The sequence below is a fragment of the Sciurus vulgaris genome (assembly GCF_902686455.1).
Source record: "Sciurus vulgaris genome assembly, chromosome: 10".
NCBI lineage: Eukaryota > Metazoa > Chordata > Mammalia > Rodentia > Sciuridae > Sciurus > Sciurus vulgaris.
Genome location: NC_136470.1, coordinates 101,280,460 through 101,296,839, shown reverse-complemented (window position 1 = coordinate 101,296,839; position 16,380 = coordinate 101,280,460). Strand labels below are relative to the sequence as shown.

The 16,380-nt window shown below is 41.4% G+C and overlaps 1 protein-coding gene across 2 annotated transcripts in view; it reads right to left on the bottom strand.

Annotated features, from left to right (window-relative positions):
* PLD1 (phospholipase D1) overlaps nt 1-16,380 on the bottom strand; it is a 209,785-nt gene that overhangs the window by 188,842 nt on the left and 4,563 nt on the right. For both annotated transcript variants that reach the window (XM_079155125.1, XM_079155127.1), the window contains exon 2: nt 10,067-10,231. The gene's annotated coding sequence lies outside the window, so the exon portion shown is untranslated. The remainder of the gene's footprint in view (nt 1-10,066; nt 10,232-16,380) is intronic.

Below are 16,380 nucleotides of genomic sequence, written 5' to 3'. Positions count from 1 at the left end.
GGGGAGAAGGAGGCTTGAGACAGACTCTGTGAACTTCCAGGAGAGGGGAGAGGGGCTGTTTCCCTGCCCAGCCCTTGGCTGCCAACACTGTAGCACTGGTAGCTGCAGGAAGAAGTAGGGAGGGCGATCCTTCCATTTGCCCATAGGAGTCACACAAAATGCACCCAGTCACGTCAGGCTCCAGGTGACAAAGGGAGCCAGAGATATCTTTGCAAGTATATACCAGGTTGCAGCATCTTTCTGGAGACCCCTGTCCAGATTCACACACACTGAAATCAAGCCCTGACTCTTGACTGCCTTGGCATGGATCCTATCCTCCAGGAGGGCTATGGGTGAGGCCTCGTCCACAAAGCCCTTTGGCCTGCAGTCACCAACCAGGAAGCAAAGCAGAAGACTGCAAATGGGGTGGGGCTCTGAAAACACAGGTGAGCCACCGCCAAGAGATCTAGTACCAAGAAAACACAGAACCACTGGGTCATGTCAACCAGTGAAATCTGCATGCTCTCCATTAAACTGACTTCATTTGAGCTCTCATGCAGGCCAAGTCTGAGGATGTTTGCTGGATCCGTCTCCTACTTTTCATCCCTACAATAGCTCCAGTTCAAGTATTTTTTCTCTGCCTCCTGACCACTTCCCTCCAAAACATTTCTACAGACTGCTACCAAAGTAATCTTGTAAAAATATAACCACTGGTATCCTGGGCTAGCCATATAGGCTCCTGAGAACTGAGTTTTCAGGAATTTACCAGTCAGTTGTTAAAGACAGCAATGATTAAAAATTAAATGAGGTAAATGATGTTAAGCCCGAAGGTAATAAATACTCAAAATGTATCACTTCTTTATTACTCTACTACTTTCTATCAATACCTATGGTTCTTCAGGTTACCTGGTCCAATTTTATCTGTTTGTTTGTTTGTTGACAGTATGGGGATTGAATCCAAGGCCTGGCACATGCTAGGCTAGTGCTCTGCCATCAAGTTACATTCCATTTTATCTGTATGGAAATGCCATATAACATGCCCTTGCCTGTCTTTTCCCAATTTCCCACAACTTGAAATTGACCATGATGGGAGAATTTTCACATGGAAAATTGACCAACACTGTACATCAAGGATTGATATTTGTTTTGTTGATTGTCTAAATATAGTAGAATGTTGTTGGGTGCAGTGGCACACACCCATAATCCCAGCTACTCTGGAGGCTGAGGCACAAAGATCACATGGCCAAGACCAGCCTGGTCAGCTTAGCAAGACCCTGTTTCAACATTTTTTTTTTTTAAAAAAAGGTAGAGTGGGGGAGCTGGGCATGTAGTTGGTGGTAAAGCATCCCTGGGTTCAATTCCCAGTAACATGCACACACACACACGCATGCACACATGCAAGTGTGGGGCTTGTAGGAACTGCACTGTGAATAAACAAAAACTCAAGGAAATATTCTTCTAGTAAGTACTAATCTAATTCACAAATATGTTGACTGACCCAGTGAAGCTCTGGGACAGGCCTTTATTATTTGCTTTCATCTTCCTCAGTACTGAAAAGGAAATATCAGCTCCCCTCTTCCATCAATTATTAACCACAAACTGGTTGTGCACACATGAATTCATCAAAAACCAACAGAAACCTGTAGACTCAATTAGCTGCACAGATTTTACAATAAAGGGAATTGTATATTTTATTATTATTTATAAACTGGTCACTACACATCCTTTATATCAGTGAAACTTACAATAGACATATGTATACATATATGCACACATTTTTCTGGAAAGATAGTTTTTAAGTATTTATGACTGTGATAAGTATGACTGTGATAAGATCTTCCTTCTCTCAAATCTCTCAATGGTTCCCTTCATTGGCCTCTTTTATGAACAAATTCAAAATCTCTCAAACTCACTCCTGTTCCTACCATCACTGTGACCACCAGTTCCATGAAGAATTCAACCAGTGTAAACACACATTGTTATGGTTTGGATCTGGGATGCCTCCTGAAGACTGGTGCATTGAAGGCTTTTTCCCGAATGAGCAATGTCCAGAGGTGGGGCTTGTGGAGAGTGATGGGATTGTGAGATCTAACCTCATCCGTGGATTAATCCACTCATGGACTGATGATCTGATGGCATCTCTGGGAGGTGGTGGAAATGTCAGGAGGTGAGGTCTACTTGGAGGAAGCAGGTCACGGACGACATGCCCTAGAAGGGTATCTCTTGCTCCTGGCCCCTTCCACTTGCCCTTTCTCTCTCTTTCTCTCTCTCTCTCTCTCTCTCTCTCTCTCTCTCTCTCTCTCTCTCTCTCTCTCTCTCTCTCTTTCTCAACCCCCTTCTTGGCTACCATGAGCTGAGCAAATTTCCTCCACTACCCCTCCTGCCATGATGTTCTGCCTCACCTCAGGCTCAGAGTAATGGAGCTAGCCGACCATGGACTAACACCACTGAAGTTGTGAGCCAAAATAAATCTTTCCTTAAGCTGTTCGTGTCAGGAATTTTGACACAGCAACAAAGAGCTTCCTAAAACACAAGTTGCAGCCCGCCGGGCCTCTCTCCACTAGACATATGCCACTTCATATGTCACTATGTGGTGGAATCCCCCTGGGCGGTAACACATAAGTCACCCAGAATTGAGGCTGCCTTTAATCAAAGAGAGATGAGAAACATGGTAAAATCTTCTCCCCTTTTTCTCCAGGTGAATGGAATTGTGCTGAGATGCATTTCATAAAAGCTTCACAGAAGACACCTTGGAATCAAAGCATATGGCTGCCTTTAGTAATAACCACCTCAGTAACACCTCCTCTTACTGTCTGCCTTCTTCCCCACTCTCCCTGGTCCTTCATTCCTGTCCCTGAACAGCATTCCCTATTCCCACAGAGCAGGAACAAGCTCCTTATCCCAGAAGAAACAGGCCTTTGAACAAAGCCTCTACCTCCCTCTCCTGCTTCATGTCCTAGCCTGTCACACCTGGTCACAAAGAGCACACAGACTCAGTTCTGATGCCTCATTCATGCCATTTCCTCTGCTTGGAATTCTGCCCAAAATGGCATTTGGAAGGCTATATAAATCTATAGTTATCTACACCCTCAATATTACAAAGGAGGAAGTTGAGGCCCGGAGTAGAAAGGCCTGGCCGAAGGTTACAATGGCTAGTTTAGGACAGAGTTGAATACTACCCTACTTCTAATGGGCTTATGCTTCTGGCCCCCAAAATGTCCACAAATGTCTCCATTCTGGTCTCAGAGTACTGAATTAATGTGTTTCCTCTTTCTACCTCCCAAGAAGCATGGAGGTCTGTTTCCCGTTTAACTAGGACTCTTTATTGCCTGAGACATTTTGTCTCTTCCTAGAGAACAGACAGTAACTCACTTTTATTCAGTGATTTAATCTAATCCCTCAAACATTTGCAGGCCACTTTTTATAACTATGATGAGCGCTGTGAGGAGGACAACAAGCAAGACATGTTCCTTACTTGAAAGGTGTTTGTAGGGACTGAGGGTGCAGCTAAGCACAGGCAAGGCTCTGTGTTCAACCCCCAGCGCCAAAATAATCAACAGCATTTATAATCCAGGGGGCAAGAGAGGGCTGGGTGCAAATATATTAATGTGATTATTATGATGTGAGAAGTAGCGAAAGAGATACTTAAAACATCTGCTACATGTATGTGTACGTACATAAAATTCATACATAGAACACTTCATCCCCCAAATGGTGACATTCATGACATATAAAATGGGAGAAAGGCCAACTCAACATATTAAGTAAATTATAAGCAAATGAAGATAAGAACAAAAAGAAAGCTATTTGCAGATGTCAATATTTCAGTGCTAATGATTAACGTGGAACAACCAATCAAATAAATAAGTGTCTGGTATATATAAGCCACTTGTTCTTTGCTTAACAATATTCTATAATATTTCAAACAACCAACAACATTTACATCATTGATTATGATCATGCAGAAAGAAACCCGGAAGTGTACCTAATCCAGTCCCTCCTAAAGAAGCCCAAGTCCCAGGAGGGTCACTTTCCTAACCAACCAATTTCCTCTGAGAGACCCAGTCACTGCCAGCAATCTTCCCTAGCAACTCAGACTTTGAATCCTCATTCTGCTTTACCCCTCCCCTCACTCTCCTCCCCAGGAACAAATCAACTACTAAATCTGTGGCTTCTGCCACATACACATCACATGGCTGCATCCACCCCACCTTCGTGCTCTTCTCCAGCCCCTTCCTATATCTGGATTGGGCTGCCCCACTTATTCCTAACTGGCTCTCCTGAAATCACTGTTTCTTGTCCAAAGTCATCCATCACAATGCCAGAGCTGCCCTTAAGCCTAGTCTGATCATGCTGTTCATTTGCTGCCAAAGTCCCAACTCTAAGAACACATTAAGCTTCCAGCTCTTATTCTCAATTCCATCTGTTTCTTGTTGTTCCTTCCCCCACACCAACTCTTCACTCCACCTATGCTAATACCCCTTCTCCCATATTTACTCTGTACTCCCTTTGCCAGCAGGAGACTGTCTTGCCCCAAATGCCCTACCTGTCAAGGCTTAATCCACTCTTTGAGACCCTACTTAAGTTTTGTCTCTTCCATGAGGTCTTCTCAGATCTCCAGTTGTTTAAACATCTCTTCTGCACACCCTGCGTCCCACTGCCTGTTACTTGTACTTATTTCACAGCTTTTAATCTTTGAATTGTGGTTCCTGATGTGTCAGCTGAGCCATTAGGTCAGTGGTTCTCAAACTGTAGTCCCCAAACCAGCAACATCAGCATCATCTGGGAACTTGTTAGAAATGCACATTCTCTGCCCATCCCAGACCTAGTGAATCAGACACTCTAGGGTGAAGCCCAGCAGTCTGTGTTCTGATGAGCCCTCCAGGGGATTTGGGTGCACAGTGGAGTGTGAGAATCACTGCACCAGACTGTAAATCCCCAGTGGGTGGTGGCCAGGACCAAGCTTAATTCATCTCCAGCTTTAGAGGCAAGGCCTGAAATAGACAAGAGTGCCAGACACAAATTGCCTGAGGTCACACTAAACTGGTCTCACATCCAAAATCCTGGAACTCTGGCCATCCTGACAACCAACCTAAGGTTCTTTCTAGCATGTCCACAATTTCTAATAGTGAATTTGAACCATCTGAATATATGCATAAACACTTAAGTGGAGTAAAAAATGTATTTAAATTATTAATGATGGACTATATAATTAACAGATGAGATCACTTTCGATCAGTGACTTCAAAAGGATGAATTAATTGAGTCGGCCAGGAAAGCATACTTAGGCCCTTCCTGTTGCAAAGGAGAGACCCTGCAGGAACTAGAGACAATCAGCCACTGAACTTGTGATCTTCAAACTTCTCACAGCATTCACTATAACAAATAAATAAATTATGTTCCCAGAATGGTTTCAGAGGCAAACTCACAAAGTCATATTTTTAAAAAAACATACAATATTATAGACCTTTAAGCACATATTTTAAACCAATCAGCTTTTGACCAAAATATATGCAAATATCACACTAATGGGGAAAAGATGGCAGGTGCTAATGTAAATAAGGTTTTTTAGTTTCTCAATTATTTAGGGCTGCTGATGTAAAACTGACTGATGTTGGCTAAATTCCTTGAGGGTTTATTCTTTTTCTTCTAATTCTTAGAATTATTTAAAGGCTTAGTACTCCCTAATTGCCATTTTCCATTATAAGTTTCATGATGGCTATCATGTGAGAATAATTTCCAAACCCATTTTCCATTTTTCCATAACTTATTTGTAAAACAACAGAAAAATATATTTATCACTGACCCTTAAAAGGTGAAACCTGAAGAAACTTTAAAGAGAAAGAAAAAGTTCCTGTTTTTGAATTTAAGCCACTGAATCCAGGTAACATTCACAAATACTTAAGTAAGACTATCTTATTGTATAATCAGCAAAGGCAGTAAAGTGACTTGGACAAAATCAAAGTAGACAGATTGAAATGCTGTGGGATATGATATAGAGCTAAATGACAAGGGAGTGCCCAGCAAATAGTAGTCATTTAAACATTCTCCATTAGAGTGACAACCCAATTTTGTAGCATTAATCAATAGGTCTATAGTTTGAAGGAAACCAAGCTTCTGTTTTGGACAACAATCTCTTCCAGACCAGTGCTCTGAAGTGAACAGGATCCAGCGTGACTGAGGAATCCAGGAGCCAATTTAGAGCCTAAAGACCCCAGCAGGGAAGAGACCTTCCTACTGGGGCTGTGATGTCTGCCTTGCTCCACATCAGCGCTATGGCCAGAGGGACCACAAGGCCAAATAATACCCAGGTCTTATTTGAAACAAAACCTCTCTCCCTGTCCTAATCCAGGTTGGTTTGTACGCCATGACAAAGAAGAAGTGAAATTATATGCATCATTTCTAGTCATTTCTACTCATTAAACATATGGTCATTTTGAATTATGGATAATTTTCAGTCTCCCTGAGGAAATGAGACCACGAGGAAACCTGTGCAGTATAATAGAAGCCATCATATTAAGAGCATATTGACTTAGTGAATAAACAAATAAACAGAAATAAATTCTGAATGCAATCAGAAGAAAGTGTCAATATGGGTACAAGTTTGACATGAGAAGACAAAAAAGGGAGAATTCAGTTTTCACTCTGGTGTGTTTTAAATTAATGCCAATTACAGTCAAAGGTGTGAAATGCCTGTCCTTTACACTTAACTTATGCTCAATTACCATGCAATGCAGTAATGACTTCTCAGCATGTTCCAAATTAACACCATTTTGTTGTTGTTTTGGTATTAGGGATTGAACTTCATGACCACTAAGCTTCCCTCTGAGTCCTCAGTATTTATTTGACTGCAACAGAAAACTCTTCAGGCCTGTCCAATCAGGAGCCAAGACCCAGCTCTGGTCATATTACCTGATCCTATGGAAGGAGACCCATACGCAGGCCCAGGTGACCTTGGTTAGCCATGCTGGATTGGGCCTTGCATTTTTATAGGAAGACTGGGTCCTCAGTGGGGCATCAGAGCAGGAGGGCTGCTGGTAACCCACCACACACTAAGCCACCAATCAACACTGGATTCAGAAGCATCTTTCTGGTCCCTTTGGCCAAGTCATCTGGTCTCTGGGTGTAACTGTCAGCCTACAACTCATAAAAAGATGGATCTGCCTGCAACGAAAACCATTCTCTGAAGGGTTTCTGGCACAGAAACAAGAATTGCCCAAGAACACTAGATCTTAAAACAAAATTAATGAAACAGGAGAGAAAATTTATAAGGGAATGAAACAGTTTTAGGACGTTTCCCCTCTATGTTAAGCCAGGGCAATAAACACATCAGGATCTATGTGTTATGTTTTTAAATGCTTTAGAAAGAGGTGAATTTCAAGTTTACGTACAGATCATTTAATTGTGTTCTTTAGTAGAGAAAAAAACTTTCACAAAGGAAATTTATTTAAGAAACAGAAAGCATGGAAGGCCAGTTTGGGGCTCCTATAACAAGTCTACCATTCTTCTAGTCATAAAAATAAGCAGAGTACATTAAACAGCATTTTCAAAGTTTCCATCTTTTTTTTTTTTTTTCTTTTAGTCCTGGGGACTAAACCCAAGGCCTCCCACATGCTAGGCAAGGGCTCTGCCATTGAGCTGCACACCCATACCCAAAGTTCCTATCTTATTTGAAGAAAATAAGAAGAAAAAATGGTCCAAATTATTCTTAACTCCTTGTACGTTATCAAACTTCCTTGAGGATTCAATAAGACAGATGACTGTAAATCTCTCTATTGAACTGAGTGCAAATACATATGTAATGGAAAAAACACGCCTTCTGATCTCTATCACTCCAGAAATAATTTATATACCCATATATTTAATGACTCCTGCAAAAAATAAATAAGAAGATAAAGTATAAATAGTCTAAGTAGTCATTTTCTCTTATTGCCTCCAATGAATGAATAAACAAATAAATAGGATACTTAGAGGAAAAAAAGGAGTAAATGTAAATATATGGAACAAGAGTTCTCTAACATTTTTAAACAGCAGAATTTTTGTTCAAATAAAAATCACTGAAAAGCCCAACATAAATAATATACTACTGGATTATAACCCAAAGAGTAGAATAAAGATCCATGAGCCCATTCTGATATAAAAAATAATTAAATAAATAATAAATTGAATAAATAAATAAATCTGCCACACAGAAGAATTCCAAATAATTTCTGGAGCTGCTACCCTAGCTAGGAGGTAGAGAATAACTCATCCTGAGAAGAGTGCAGTGTTGCTAGCAGGGAAACATAACTTCACAAGAAAAAGTTTGTAATACTCTACCTCAGCCAGGAGATCAAGGTCAACATCACCAGAGACAAGTCATGCCGATCGTATGTACTCCTGATGATGTGATGAGAATGGTATTTTACCTATATGATTTTCCTCTCCAAATCCATAATCCCAGTCTAATCATGAAAAAACATGATAAAATTCCAACTGAGGGATCTACAAAGTACCTAACCAGTACTCTTCAAACTGTCAAGGTCATCGAAGACAAGGGAAATCAGAGAAATCACCATAGCCAACAGGAGCCCAAAAGAACCTGACTACTAAATGCAACATGGTATCCTGGGAAGGATACTGGAATTGGAAAAAGACATTAGGGAAAGACTAAGGAATTCTGAATAAAGTAAGGATTTTAGTTAATAATGCATCCATATTGGTTCATTAACTGTAATGAATGTACCACACACCAAAGTAAGATGTTAGTAATAGAGGAAACCATGTACCCACTGGGAACTTCATTATCTTTGCAACCTTTCTCTAATACTAAGACAAAGAGAAAATTTTTATTTTTTAATTTTATTTATTTTTATTTTGTTGGTACCAGGGATTGAACTCAAGGGCACTTAACCCCTGAGCTATATCCCCAACCCTTTTTATTTTTTGTTTTGAGACAGGGTCTCACAAAGTTGCTTATAGCCTCACTCAGTTGTTGAGGCTGGCTTTGAACTTGCAATCCTCCTGCCATAGCCTCCTGAGCTACATGGATTATAGGCATGTGCCATCACACCCAACACGAACAGATAATTAAAAGTATATATACATTAAAGCATGTTTTTTAAATGAGATGCTCTGGTTGAACACAGAGTTAAGAGAAGCTACAGAATTCTACTCTCAGCATCCCTGATCAGTCCCTTCTCTAGTCCCAGTCTGCCTATGTAAATTTAGGTTGCTATAACAGAATACCTTAGATTAAGTGACTTATTAGCAACAGAATTTTATCCCTACTGTTCTGGAGACTGAGAGGTCCAAAATCCAGGTACTGGAAGAGTCAGTGTCTGGTGAGGGCCTACTTCCTAGCTGATGGTCTTGTCACTGTAACCTCACATGGTGGAAAGAGTGAGGAGTCTCTTTCTAGTCCCTTTTATGAGGGCACTAAACCCATTCCAAGACAAGACACCATGATTTAATCACCCCGCAAAAGTCCCACTTTCTGACACCATCCCGTTGGGGATGAGGATTTCAACATAGGAATTTTAGGGGGACATAAATATTAAGATCATAGCACAGCCCCTGACAGAGCAGTTTGAAAATCAGTATCAAGGAAAACTGAACCAACTATCATTATAAAATACCAGCCCATTGCTGGAGGCCCAGCAGGATTCCACTGCACAATTCAGTCCTGTTTCAGATGACCGCATTAGATCATAAGATCTGTGCAGCTGGAGCCACATCTTAGACTCTCTTTCACATGCTGAGTACTCTGTTGGCACCAGGAGCAGGGCCTATTGCAAATGCAGGGTGAAGGCTTCCACCACCCACCTACAGACCTTCCTGACAATAGATATGCAGAAATTGCTTCATCACCAATCAAGCCTATCCAATATGTCCTGGTGTGATGAGACAGGACAAACATCTCCAACATGTGTTTCTGGCCTTCTGGAATCTCCTAGAAGGATGCATGCCCTCCTAACCCCCACCACCCCACCCAAAACTACTCTTGGTAGAATTCAGAAAAGGAAGTTAACAAGTTTCCTAAACATGGTCACATTTATTTTGCCTTGCTTCCATGTTTAGTTGGCCCATTCTATCACAGATTACTCACCCACAAGATAACCAGGTGCAACTAAATCAAATGATCTGTAAGCTTACTGAAAAGCAAAGGTGATATTCTCATGGAAAGCTGCAGATTTTATTTCTCATCAGTTGAGTGCAGCACTTGTTCCAAACTGTGGTGGTAACTCGTCAACAAATCACTGGCATGCAGTATCTGTGGAGCCAGAGAGAACAATTAGAAAAACAGATGAATGGCTTAGGGGGCAAGGGTTCACACCAGCATCAAATGCATATAACCATTTGGGGAAGCATTCATTTAAAGGGCAGGTAACGAGCACCTACGATGTATCAGACACATCCCTGTGGTCAGCGAGCTCATATTCGTGTGCAGAAAACACAGCAAACAGGAAACAAGACTGGAAGAATTTCCAATGGTGGCAAGTGCTGGCATGGAAATAATTTGAGGTAAAAGGCCAGAACAGGATGAAGCAGTGGGCACAGCAATGTGGACTGAGAGGGGAGGAAGTTTTCAATGCTCAGGAAAAACCTTTCCAGAAGGTCACATTTGACTGTTTTATGACTGATCGAAATGACGAAAGGCAAGCTGGGCAAAGACTTGGGAGAAGGGTGCTCGGGGCAGAGAGACGGCACACTGCAAAGCCTGAAGCTTGCAAGCACAACCAAGTTCTATCGAGGCGACACGGAGGCTGAAGCAGACAAAATCCAACACCCTGACAGACCTGGTAGCCTCCCTGAGTTGCACAGAGCTGGCTGCATCGGTAGGAATGCAGGCTCCAAAAGCCCTGGGAAGCAGGCCCTGTGTGACAGGCTAATGGGGCAAAAAACAGCTTCCGATCACCAAGTTTCACCTGATCTGAATTTGAGTCCAAATGTAAAAATTAAGGCTACTGTGCCACAGGGCAGGGCCCAGGAGCCCAAATGACCCAATGCTGGGCAAAGTATACACGTGCCAGGGCGGGGCAGGAAGAGCCCAGAGGATGGACAGGGCAGGCAGAAGAGTGACCATCAAAATCCCAAGGGAACTTACAAAATACTTTAGTGAGTCCCATTCCCTCAAACCTCCATTAGTAGGTACGTGAAGGGACCTGGAAATTTATCCTAGTTAGGTTCCCAGCAGATTTTGTTTGGCCAGATCTTAGAAGTACTGTGATGGGAAGGAGGGAGGGCAAGCTCTGCCCTAGAGAGAGGCTGTCAGAAGAATCTTATCTCCACAGGGAAAAAAAAAAAAAGATTCAAGGACTAAAATGAATGCAGTTGAGATCTAAAATACTTAGTATTAACTAACCGTACCGGGTAACAGGAAAAGAGAGAGAAGAAAGTTGCATAACGAAGTGTACTCCTTCCCCTCACCCACATCCCCAAATTCAGAACCACGAGACAAGTGAAAGAAAAGGAGAGAAGGAGACGGTAGAATGAACTGGACGTCAATTTCCTATGCTCATATATGAATACACCACCAGTGAAACTCCACATCATGTTCAAACACAAGAATGGGATCCTAATTAGAATAAGTTATACTCCACGTGTGTATGAGACGTCAAAATGGACTCTACTGTATATTCTAAAAAGAAAAAAAGGAAAAAGAAGGGAAGGAGGGAGTGGAAACACTCCATTGTCCCTCATGGTCAAAGCCAGTAGCGACAAATGCTTAACAACCACCTCGGGGAAGAGATGCTCACTGCAGCATTCAGCAATTTCTACAGTGTAAATATTCCCACCATGGATGTTTTCAAGTTACCAACGTGACCACACCAGAGCAAGTTTGGAAAGAGATGGACAATAGGCACCATGTTCTCACTACAAAAAAAAAATAGACATAAATAACTTTAAAAGCATAGGTAGTAATAAACATATTATAATAATTAGTAAATAATGGGTTTGGGAATTTATTGCTAGTGTTTTCAATACAATTTATTTGATGTAAGTTTAAAATCTAAACTTAAGAAAATTTAATTTTTAATAATGTTTTGATTGAACAACTGGCTCACAAAATTCCTGATAATGAAAAAAAATCAGCTATTAATATGAGCCAGTTCTGGCATATCGTTTGCAAAAGTTTTTAAAATATTGTTATAAAATGTTGCAAAAGTTTTTAAAATATTGTTATAAAATGTTGCAATAAATACGTTCTTTTATTTTACGTTGAAGTTATTTTGCATTATTTCACAGGACAAATTTTCTTAGGCCAAACATTCGTCTATATTAAACATATTGCCAAGTTTCCTTCCAAAATTATCATATTGATTCTATTCTGCCACACAACACTAGAATTGTTCTTGTTTTCATTTAGATTTGTTTATGTAAAAGGAGAATAAATTGATATTTTGATTTTTGTTTTGTTTACTGATACTGGGGGTTGAACCCAGGGCCTCCCACTTGCTAGGTGACTTCACAACACCTAGCTACATTCCCAGCCCAAAGCTTTGTTCTTAAAACAAAAACAACAGCTGACTGCCTTTCCTTTCTCTGTCCAGGTCATAGTCTTCTATTCCTAAAAGACAGTCTAGCAGTGCCTTCACATCTGCTCTCTGGAGCCAGAAGGTTCCAGCTCAGGGGTACCTGCTGCCAGGAGGGGTGTAACAAAGAGGAGTGGAAAGGAAGCTCCCTGTGACCATCTGGGAATTATCACGAACAGTCTGATTTCAGGTGTTGTTCAGGCGTTTTGCTTCCTAACTCCCTCATAGAAGAGCTTACCAGGAAATGAGTTCTTAGGGATACACAAGGGGAACAGTAACCATGCACAAGAGTGAAAAGAGAAAAACTGCTATATATGTTCTTGACGGTCGACACTTCCGCCCGTGATGCATGTGTACAGGTACTACCCACAACCCTATACAGCTGACAGTGCCAGCCGTACTCTTCTCCCATTGAATGTGAAGCTAAGGAATGCAATGGGAGGGTTATTTTCCAACACAACATGAGCTCGTTCACTCTTAAACTTGACAGGACACCCTATTGCTTCTTAATGCTAGACACATTTTTAAAATGCGCCTCTACACATACACCCACTGGTAAAGAGCAATGGATTGTGCTTCTCCAATTAAATGTCATGCTAAGCTTGTGAATTAGAAAAATCAAATGTTTTGGCTAATGTCAACACAGAGACCCTAAAATTATAATTATCCAAAGGCATGCAGTTCCCTGTTGCTGGCTGTAACCAGCTCTGTTTCCAGTCTTCTCACTGCCTCCCTTCATCCAGGTCACACTGATATAGAACTGGGACTTCCAAGAAACTGAGGCAGTGCAAAGACCCCTCCCTTCAAACCCAGATTCATACAGTCAAATCAGAAAGATTTCAGACACATCCCTTAGTAACAACCATGAGTTTACAGAAGGGATGAGAAAAGGGAAAGGAGACGCTCTCAAGGAACAAAGTGAGTCCTCTCAGAGAGAAGAGGGACAATGTGCCTCTCCAGTACTCCAGTTTTATTGAGGATTCCAGAGAAGTTTCCAGAAAGCCTTGCCCAGATCCATCTCTTAACTTTTGACTAACAGCAAGATGATCTCAGACTTTCAAGTCCCCCCAACCATGACAACTCTAGGTCACCTTGGCCCATGTTGATCCGTTCTAATCAGAACCATAAATTCTTACAGATTTTATGGTTAGGAGGAGTTATCCTTATCTGAGTTTTAGAATCTAGTCTAAGAAAAGGGTCACAAAAGTCTCTCCCTTCAGGGTAACTTGGATTCCTCTTATCAACATTGGTTCAGGCCTGCATTTCTGTTGCAGATAACAAGTAGTTTGCTGAGGAAAGTGACATACCTGTTCACTTAAGCCAGACAGGGCTGCAGGTAAATTACTTCTTGCAAAAGAAAGCATGCAGGGGTCTGCTCGGTGGGCCCATTTTATAGAATTTTTCTCTTTACCCCCGTTCCCACCATCTGCATCTATTTGTCCTCTAGCAACATGGAATCTCATTCTCACTCAAGAATTCCTCCTGCACAAAACCAGATGTGGTACTCATGCCTGTAATCCCAGTCACTCAGGAGGCTAAAGCTGGAGGATTGCAAGTTCAAGGTCAGCCTAAGAAAACTGGACTTTGTATCAAAATTAAAATAAATAAGTAAATGGAAGGCTGCAGATGTGGCTCAGTGGTATGCTTCCCCCCCACACACCTGGTTCAATCCCCAGTAACCCCCCACAAATGAATTCTTCCTGCACAAAACTAAGTTCTACATCCATATTCCCATGTTTTCATGGGGCCACTACCATTATCTATGCTAGCACGAATACAAGTTTGCCTGGTATTCTGGATGTCACTCATGCTGGATTTGGGGCAACAGAGGGGAGAACAGGTGTGAAAGGGGAACATATCATTTACTGTGTCATCTCTATGTCCTAGGCTTTATTCTAAACAACACTTTACAGGCACTATTTCTCTTTTTCCTCACAACAATCTGTGAGGCAAGTACTATTTTACTCCCATTTTACGAAGTGAGGAAGCTGAAGCACAGAATAATGAAGTTATTTGACATATTGAACTAGAGCTCTTAGGATCTGAATCCAGACTCCCTGGTGGTTAGGCAGAAGCTGAGAGCCATTACCTTTCCAGTGAGGTGGGGGCCCAATGGTGCCTTACAAGCCTCACAGATGTGGTTTGCCCATCCACTCACACTTCCAGCCAAGACAGTGACAGGTTTGGAGTAGGGGCAGGGTTCAGGATTAGGGTTGGGGCTTTGCTTCATATGCTTAGCTTTTAGCTATTATCAAGTGCAATATCCTGACAGGTCCATTCTTCCCCTTAGGATACTAAGATTCTACCTGAATTTCCAACATACTCCTCCTACCTTTTCTAAAAAAATATTTTTGAAAACCGGACATGGTGGCTCATACCTGCAACATCAGCTACTCAGGAGGTTGAGACAAGAGGATCACAAGTTCAAGGCCAGCCTGGACAACTTGGTGAGATTTTTGTCTCAAATTTTAAGAAATAAATTAAATAAATAGCTGGGGATAAAACACAGTGGTAAAGTACCCTGGGTCCAATCCCCAGTATCAGAAAGAAAAAAAGAAAAATGGGCATCACAGTGATGTTAAGATCAAAAATAAACCTTGTCCCCAAATCCTATACCCTTGCCCTGCTTCACCTTATACTTCTTTTTTTTTTGGGGGGGGGGGGCAGGTACTGAAGATTGAACTCAGGGGCACATCCCCAGCCCTATTTTATATTTTATTTAGAGACAGGGTTTTACCGAGTTGCTTAGTGCCTCACCATTGCTGAGGCTGGCTTTGAATTGGCCATCCTCCAGTCTCAGCCTCCGGAGCCACTGGGATTACAGGCATGTGCCACCACACCAGACCACCTTATATATTTTAATTCCAAAATGGAGATAATAAGAAAACTGAAAAAAGTCTAAACGCATCTTTATTTCATTTTTCATTTTTTCCATTTTTTCTACTCTTACCCCCTTTGATCAAATTTATCACTTTTGTCTCTGCATCTTCAACTACCACTGCCACATCCAACTGGAATTGATTTTCTGCTCCAAGTCATGGAACCCCAATCCCAACCCATTGCTACCTACTCAATTCCAGAGAACGACTTCGTCAGAACATGAATGAGTAAAACATGCCACACACAAAGAAAAACAAAAATGAGAATTGCCGCTAATCTGAAATGCCAGACTGTCCTTTCCACGTCTATAAATTTATTTTTGAGAATCCAGTAGTTAAATGGCACAAGTGAAAGAAAGAAATAAGTAAAACACTAACCAGAAAATCTTCTCTCCTGGAAATATCTATGAATCTCGAATAAAATGAATCATACCATCTCTCTTCAACCACTAAATGCACCATTTCATTCTGCTAGCATTTATTATACACTACTGTGTACAGGAGACACAGAAATGACAAAAACACGGCCTATGCCTCAAGTCTCTTACCTTTTCCCAGAGAAGACAGACAATAAACAAAACAAGTACAAATCCAGAGATTCTAATATCATGCTGTATATAAAATTCACCCTTATAAAAAACAGTACATACCAGACTAGAGTGCTACAAAGAACGAGAATAGGGACCAAGAGCTCTCTTATGCCTTATTGCCCCCAAGCTTTATTGATTATTGATTAGGCATAGTTTGAACATTAATGCCACTTACAGGTAAACCAGAGGAAAGTTCATTGTAATGGTTCTTGACATTTCAAAGGCATTTCCCTTAGGCAAGAGCCTGGAGGCTTTCTATAGATTACTGAGGAAGGTGGGAACCCGGTCTTCTATTCTGGGGCCCTCCTGCTGCCTCCTCTCTGCATTTGCCTCTCCCTGTCCCTCCCCATCTATTCCTACAGTTCCTCTTCCAAATGTATCATGTATCTTCTGCAAAAGCCTACCCTGAAAAAGTAA